This window comes from Chenopodium quinoa, unplaced genomic scaffold (genome assembly GCF_001683475.1).
Source record: "Chenopodium quinoa cultivar QQ74 unplaced genomic scaffold, ASM168347v1, whole genome shotgun sequence".
NCBI lineage: Eukaryota > Viridiplantae > Streptophyta > Magnoliopsida > Caryophyllales > Amaranthaceae > Chenopodium > Chenopodium quinoa.
In genome coordinates this window covers 1,304,586-1,312,787 of record NW_018742861.1, presented here as the reverse complement: position 1 = coordinate 1,312,787, position 8,202 = coordinate 1,304,586, and the positions used below count along the sequence as shown (strand labels likewise).

Below are 8,202 nucleotides of genomic sequence, written 5' to 3'. Positions count from 1 at the left end.
AGAATTCTCGAGACGAGGAAGGACGTCATAAAAAAACTTAAGATGGCTACAAGCAGTCATCTTCGACGATGTTCCCGAGGATAAGGAGGATTGTCACAAGCAGTTGAATATGGTTACAAGCGACAGTCTTCGACGATGGCATTCACGAGGCATTGTGGAGGTCGTCACAACAATATGCAGCAAAAAAATCAGTTACTACAGAGACGTGTACTCGACGGTGCAAGATACGCGTTTCTTAACTCTTTTATCTATTTAACTAACACTAGTTTGCAGGTATCAGCGTTACAAGAATTATTTTGGGTCGCAGAACGCTTTGAATCATTCTCTATCCCTATCGCTACTATGACTTTTGTTTTCAAAACCTAAGTTTCTCCAAACTCAGTCAAAGTGGGGGATTATGTAGACACCCAATTGTGTCTCCCCAAAACCAAACCCAGTGATGAATATCTTTCACGCCGAACATTAATCGAATGAAATTAAAGTATGAAAAGTCTAGTATTGCGGTTGTTTTTATTTAAAATCTTTCTTTCTGTTTTTGAAAACCTTCTCTATTTATGAAAATAGCCAGTTCAGTTCTTCTTGGTCCATGAAAAGGGTCCAATAATAGTGTAGTTGGATTGGGCTCGAAAAAATCTTTCCAAAGATATATTATAAGCCCCATTCCGATGAATAATGAGGAAGTTATGGCCAAAATACTAAATTGCATGGGCTCGATTTGGTTCTTACATGCATGCGGCCCAATGATCTAGAGGAGGGCCTATTTTTTTTATTCCTAAATCTATAAGGATTGATTATAGTCTTCTAGAATTATCTAGAAGGTTCTCTTAAATCCTAATGAAATTAGGATTGATAATTATATTTTAAAGAGTTTGAAATTGAATAAAATTCCTCTTTTTTTAGAGTTGTAAATCTGTACGAAAAGGAATATGTTCAGATATTATTTTCGTGCCTCATAATATTTATCCAAGTTTTATATGGCTGCATAGATCTTGAAATTATATTTCTAATGAAATATTATAATATTAATTCCGAGCTATAACGAAAAGGATATGAAAGAAATACGAAACTCTATCCAAAACTGACACCCTTTCACTATTTCGGACATATCGTTTTATATAAATAAGATTTTAATCTAATTCTAATTTTATTGAAAAGTAGACTTCAAGAGCTTTTCAACTAAATATTATATTCCTTATTTGGACTTCCGGATCAAAAGATATGATCAAAACAAAATCCGTAAAAATTGTTGTCCATTGAATTCTATTTCGATTCGAATTCAGATTCTTTTCTTAATTCTTCGACCATCTTTTTTCCTATAAATAGAGGTAATATATCTCCATCCACAATCAAAAATTCCCATCATCAATTCTCATCAAGAATCCCCTAATTCTCTCTATTCTCTCTCTTGAGCAATGTAGCTTTCTTCCTCTTTCTAAACCAACCCTTTTACAAACACAGTTCCGCATTCACAAGATCTAGACTAACAATTATAGTGCTAACCTTAACATGTGTTCTTTATCTTTGATTGTGGTTGATCTTATTTATGACTAACGATTGCCAATGGACTATTTTCACCTAGTAAATAGCATAAACATTCAAATTGGACAAAATTAATCAAGTTAGTTTGTCTCTTAGTCTTCCGTTCTATTTGGTCCTTGGGTCCTTTGTTTTTCATACCATGTCTAGCCATGCGATCATACCATGATTCTTAATAAATTCACCTAATCACACATGTTGAGTCGGCACACACTTTATCTTCAAGTAATGCACTATATTGTTAATGATCGTATACTAGGACCATGCATGCGTCATTTTACTTCGTAATAGGAATGAGTGGAGTATTTCCCATTGGTTTTCAAAATTCTTTCATACACTCTTCCTTTCCAATCCGAGTATTGAGTCAATGCACTAACTGAGCTCATTTTGTTCCAAAGAACTCGAGTTCAAGAATCACTAGGCAAGAGTTGGAAGAATAAGGGGGACGTCATTCCTTCCTTCTTTTCTTCCAATCAAAGCATCATCAATAACAAACTTCTTGACCCTATTGGAGGTAACAAGTAATTCATAAGCAACCATGAAGACGAAGCACAAGACAAGTTTTCATACAAGATTTCATGCTTTTTTCTTCTTTCATTTCAACCCTTTTCCTCTAATAAGTCTAGCATAGGTTCTCCTTATCCTTATGTCTATATGCCATGTTCCATCAATGAACATTTCTTTCCTTTGCATTCGATCATGTCATTTGCAAAAAAATAAAAAATAAATAAAAAAATAAATAAAATAAATTAAAAAAATAAAAAAAATAAAAAAAATTGCTGAACTAAACACAAGGTAGACTAATGATTTGGGCACCTTTGCAACTAATTCATTCCCTTTAAACCATTTTCAAACACTCATTCCATTTCTTCGTCAACCACTTTGAGCCTCGTCTAACGATTGACCTTATTTATTCAACCCACAACTACTTAACCTTGGGAAGGTAAGGTGTGCAATTTGTGTAACAGTAAGAAAGCAGGTTCAAATAAAAAGAAAAAAAAAGAAAAAGTAAATAAAAAACAATGTTTAAAGGCAAGTGTTCCAATGTCTTCGATATGAACACGTCTCGAATTGCGTCTCTCATTGAGTGCTTGGTACCGTGCCTGAGAAACATGAATGCTAAGTGAGTGATGGACCGCATGATCCAAGATTGCCTACATTGATTCAAAAGAATGAAAAAAAAAGAAAAGAAATTTAAAACAAAAAAAAAATATGAAAAATAAAACTTGCGAATTCAAAATTTTCAAAATACACAATTACACATCTCAGGGGGATTCTCTGGGGTCTTAAGCCTTTCACCCTTTATTATTCACCTATAAGCTTAACCACTTTACAACCCTCGAAAGACCTCTTTGAGGTGTACATACACTTGTGCAAAGTTTGGTTAGAGCTACGTTCGGCTTGATTCCTAATGGATACGTAGGCAACCTCATATCGAGGTGCAGCCACATTCATATGCATGATCGAGTCATAGAATATCCATTGCTTATCCCTACCCATTTAGAGCTAGACTTGGGGGCTTGAACCCACATCACTTAGCTTACCCAGCCTAAAGAGTCACTATCTCGACTCTTCTTACATTTCTTTCCATCACCATAACCCTTGCAGCCAGCCTTAGTATCACTTTCACACACTTTACTCACACATCCATAACCATATCATCCTTCCCTTACGAACCCTTTATCATGAAATCTTGTTCCCCTATCGTGCATGCTTCATCATCTTTCAAGACAACATTCAAACTTTGTATACTTGCTTAGCTTCCTAACCTGAGTAATATTCATTGTTTCACGCATCGCATTTTGTGCTTAGCTTCCTAACGTAAGAGAAATTTATCAAAGATTTGTAATCATACAAAGCATATCGTGCTTAGCTCCTTGACTTAAAAACATTCATTATACAATACTCATCGATCACTTCATCTATATACGTGCTTAGCTTCCAGACCTAAATGACGTTCAAGATCGCTTCTTTACACCATATATGATGCTTAGCTCCATGACCTAAGTTCATTCATCTATCGTGTCACATGATGTAATTGTCCTTAGCCTCCCGGCCTAAGAACATGCATCATGCATACATTATTTTCAAGACAAGCAATTCAATCTATGCGATTCATTTCATCTTGCTTGACAAGGAAGTTCAATACTTCTCCCCTTTTTCATTTTTTTTGGGGGGAAGTTCAAAAACATTTTCAAAATTTTCATCGAGGGAAGTTCGAAAACGAAATTTTTTTCTCGTCTTTCTTTTTCAGTAGAAAGTCGGTACCCTCCACTCATCTCATGACAAAAATGACGAATTTTTTTTTGCTTTTGCATTTTCGGTTGCTTGTTTTTTCACACACACAAAAACTATATATACATATACACACACAACCACAAGTCATACACATTTCATGTCATGTCAAGCTTGGTCAAGTTAGTTGGTCAAGTCAATCACAGTATATACGAGTCCTTTGGTAAAATTTCATTTTGCAGGTCTAAATTACAACCCATGTTCGGGGACAAGCGAACCATCTACAACCCACGTTCGGGGATAAGCGAACCATCAACAACCCACGTTCGGGGACAAGCGAACCATCTACAACCCACGTTCGGGGACAAGCGAACCAACTACTGCCCACGTTCGGGGACAAGCAAACCATCTACAGCCCACGTTCGGGGACAAGCGAACCATCTACAACCCACGTTCGAGGACAAGAGGACCATCTATAGCTCACGTTCGGGGACAAGCGGACTATTTACAGTCAACGTTCAGGGACAAACGAACCATTTACAGCCCACGTTCGGGGACAAGCAAACCATTTACAGCCCACGTTTGGGGACAAGCGAACCAACTACATCCCACGTTCAGGGATAATCGAACCACCATCATTTCATGGCGCAAGGTTCTCGATACACAAAGACTTGCAATCTCATCATCAGACAAACCTTTCCTCAAGCATGGAGAGTGTCATCTGGTGGATTTCTTCAAGCATAGAAACTTGCCAAAATCATCTGTCGACTATCCTCAAGCATAGAAAGTATTATCCGGTGAATATCTTCAAGCATAGAAAGCCACCAAATTCATATGTCGACTTTCCTCAAGCATGGAAAGTATCATCCGGTAGATTTCTTCAAGCATAGAAAGCTACCAAACTCATCAGTCGACTTTCCTCAAGCATGGAAAGTATCTCAACAAACATCATCCGGTGGATTTCTTCAAGCATAGAAAACTACTAAGCTCGTTTTCCACCGATACACTGGTGACTTAATTATAAGCATTCTATCTTTATTCTTTTATCTGTAGAACTAACATTTTTCTGCAGGTATCGGCGTATAAAAAGTGATTTAGGATTGCAGAACGTCTTAAATCATTCTCCATCCCTATCGAATACTTTTACTTTCGTTTTCAAAACTGACGTTTCTACAAACTCAGTCAAAGTGGGGGCTTCTATAGACACCTAAAAATGTCTCCCCAAAACCAAACTCGATGATGAACAACCTTTCACCGCCACTATTGGTCGGGTTGAGTATGTAATCTTTGGAGTGCTTAAATCCTTGTTCATTCCCAATACATTTCATAAACCAATCCAATACCTATCCCATTTCACCAAACCATAACTTATTTTCCTCTTTTCGTGCCTTTAAACCCAAAATAATTCATTTCATGTCCCTTAAAATCATTCATTTCGTGTCCTTTTTATAAAAACGTTTAGGACAGTTTATATTGGTCCATAATTTGGGTCAAATTATTAAATATTTGGATGGGGTTTGAAAAGAGCTTTCCAACGATATATTATAAGCCCAAATCCGGGTTATAATGAATAAATTATGGCCAAAATACTAAAATGAGTCCAAACCGAACCTAAGTCCACCTTACCTACGACCCAATGATCATGTGGAGGGTCCAAAGGCTTTAATCCCATTACTAATCCAATTAGGAATAATTATATGAAAAATTAGAAATAATAATCCCAACTTTCACTAGTAGAAAAAACGTTATTGGAAGCGGTTCTGAACCGCATGGGTTTAGGGGGCTTGCCAATTGCCATGTAAATGGCAAGCGGTTCAGAACCGCTTCCCAGTTGGGGGGAATGACAAGCGGTTTGGCGCCAAAACCGCTTGCCATTTGTATATTTTTTATTTTTTTATTTTTTATTTATATATATATATATATTAATTAATAATAATAATATTATTAATGACCTGTTTTGATATGCACATTAATCTGTAATTTTAAAAATTATTATTATTAATATTATTATTAATTAATATTAATAATTAATAATAATTAATTAAAAATATTACAAATTTAAGAATAATAATTCAATAACAATAAAATGCATAATAATAATAACATATATAAAACTCATAAATAATATATAGTACTAATTACAAATAAGTAATATAATGTACATATATATTTAAAAAAAATAAAAAAGATAGGAACTAAATATTAATTGTTCATAAAAAAAAAACTCAATCTCATTCATTATCTAACTAACACATATATATTATATATTCTACCTAGATGCCATCAAATGTCACAAAAAAGCCCACATGTCGCGAATTTCATCAACTTCTTCCCTTGTCAAAGGGCCTTCCCTTTGAATCTTACAAACCTTTGGAAAGAAAAAAAATACCAAACGTAAAAATCATTCATATATTACATAAAATTAAAACTAATAATTAAAAAATAATAATGTATATGTTAAATATTTCAAACATAATTCTAACTTGCCCGATTCAGCATTCTACTAAGTTTTAGGACGGCTTTTACCAAAAATCGCCTATTTGACTTCTTACTTGCCTGATTTCTACTTTTCTTATCTAATGAGCTATTTCTTTATCATAACATGTCAATTATAACTAGTCTTAGGTGTCTAATGTTTGAAATCATAGCAAATTAGCATTTTACTAAGTTTTAGGACGGCTTTTACCCGAAATCGTCTATTTCACTACTACTTTGCCCTATTTCTACATTTCTTACCTAATGACCTATTTCTTTATCATAACATGTCAATTATAATTAGTCTTAGGTGTCTAATGTTTGAAATCATAGCAAATTAGCATTCTACTAAGTTATAGGACGACTTTTACCCAAAATCGCCTATTTCACTACTACTTTGCCCGATTTCTACATTTCTTATCTAATGAGCTATTTATTTATCATAACATGTCAATTATAACTAGTCTTAGGTGTCTAATGTTTGAAATCATAGCAAGTTATCATTCTACTAAGTTTTAGGACGACTTTTACCCAAAATCGCCTATTTCACTACTACTTTGCCCGATTTATACATTTCTTATCTAATGAGCTATTTCTTTATCATAACATGTCAATTACAACTAGTCTTAGGTGTCTAATGTTTGGAATCATAGCAAATTAAAATTCTACTTAGTTTTAGGACGGCCTTTATCCAAAATCGAACCGAAAAAAGTAAAAACAAGTACCTCCTCAATGTGTTGGGCTTCAGTGCACCTATTGACTATGTCATGCATAAACCTCATCACGTACAGGGCACAATCAGCGTCGTTGTCTTGTTGCGCACATTAACATGACACAAAGTTAAAATAGTCATGCATAGCCATAACTCAAAGCAATTTTATTAAATAAATCAATATATCAAGGCTTTACCTTCAAATATTTCCACATGGGACCCGCAACCGAACGACAATTCAACTTCTTCATAACACTTCAAAAAAATAAAAAACAAAAAATTTAGGAACATAGCCACTCAATCACTTAGGTGATGATACAAAACAATATATAGGAAGTGGTATGTACCTATTCAATAGGTTATTCACTAGCAACTTCCTTGGTGGCCATATACGAGCCGAGTCAAAGTAGAGAGATTGTGTTATTGGAAACACAAATCACCATAAGGCTCCAATGTAGACTACATATATATTAAAGAAAATATAAATCCATCAATTATTATGCGTCAACATCTATACTTAACAAACAAATTAAGAGTGACATATTTAAACTTACTCCTCAAAGCAAGGGGCTAATATGAACTTGTTTCCCGCACGCATTGATTCTCTAATACCCCGCTCAAGGTAATCTATCACATCACGAGGGTTATGCAAGCATTTGGTTACGAAGGTCTGCTCGGGGCATAACCACCCAACTGCTGCTTCACCATCGGGTTTACTACTTAGGAGCTCCTGTAGTGACCTTCAAGAAAGTAACGTGTGCAAGTAATTACTAGTTGCATTGTTTTGGTACGAAAATATCAAAAATACAATATGTTTAGAAATAGTCTCGTTAATTTACCTCATGAAAGTTTGAATGATGGAAATGTTAAGCATGGAACCGGTTAGAAATTCCGTCACATCCTCTCTAGAAATGTATGCGATCGCATCCTCATCATAGTGGAACAATGCCTTAGGCAAGTTCACTTGAATATGTGTACCCGTAGGAAACTCACTAACACGGTTGTGAAGAAAAGTACATGCTTTCGAAAGCGACCTAAGGACATTGGCTTCTACCAGTGGAGTACATGAAGCTCTCGAACACTTCTTTGACACTTGTCCTTGTTCCATCTTCGGAGGACCTTCTTCCTTGGATTTTGGCTTATCCACCTTCTTCCTTTTAGCGGACTAATTTTCCATAGTAATCTAGTAACATAAAAGAACATGGTCATTGCACAAAGCACATGTTAATCTAGTTACATACAAG

At 35.1% G+C, this 8,202-nt stretch overlaps 1 long non-coding RNA gene across 1 annotated transcript; it reads right to left on the bottom strand.

The window, feature by feature from the left end:
- Positions 1 to 5,916: 5,916 nt before the first annotated feature.
- On the bottom strand, positions 5,917 to 7,347 carry LOC110726071. Its single transcript, XR_002512310.1, has 3 exons — positions 7,306 to 7,347; positions 6,972 to 7,213; positions 5,917 to 6,139 (listed from the first exon to the last, which is right to left on the bottom strand). It is a non-coding gene; the product is annotated as an uncharacterized LOC110726071 (long non-coding RNA).
- Between the last annotated feature and the right edge of the window lie 855 nt (positions 7,348 to 8,202).